We start from the raw sequence: 529 nt of genomic DNA, 5'->3' as shown, positions 1-529 counted from the left end.
CTTCCCCACCTCAGACAGCCCTTTACCCAGCCCACAAGTTAAGGGAGGATCTTAATCCCCCCTCTGCTCCAGGTTCAGGGCACAGACAGCTCTGGCCCCTCAGCTTTGTGTTCAGAGCACGAATGGCCTGAGCCTGGGCAGAGGAACCAGCTATGCCAGGACACAGCAGCTGAGGCCACCTAGGAAAGCAATGAAGAAATATGCCCAGGGCTGGGGAACAATTCCTGACATGTCTCAGGAAACCCAGGTCTATCACTGCAGGGTGTCAAGATGAACATCATCAAGGACATCGCAGCTTTACATTCCAATAAAGGACACGAGTGATCTTCAAAGACAATTTTCTGCAAGGGCTCAGTTGGTAAAGGACCCGTTAAACGGCAATTCGCTGCCGTTCAACGAATTGCAAGACTGACTTTTCGGAGAGTCAATCTCTCCAAGGATTCGCTTGGTAAAACGCTTAAGTGTCGCAGGGAACAGGGCAGGGTGAAAGGGAATCGGGAACTGAGGCTGTTGCGTCGCCAGCACCAAC

Source organism: Neopelma chrysocephalum, unplaced genomic scaffold (assembly GCF_003984885.1).
Source record: "Neopelma chrysocephalum unplaced genomic scaffold, ASM398488v2 Primary Assembly neopelma1_127, whole genome shotgun sequence".
NCBI classification, from domain to species: Eukaryota; Metazoa; Chordata; class Aves; order Passeriformes; family Pipridae; genus Neopelma; species Neopelma chrysocephalum.
This window is presented reverse-complemented; position numbering follows the sequence as displayed.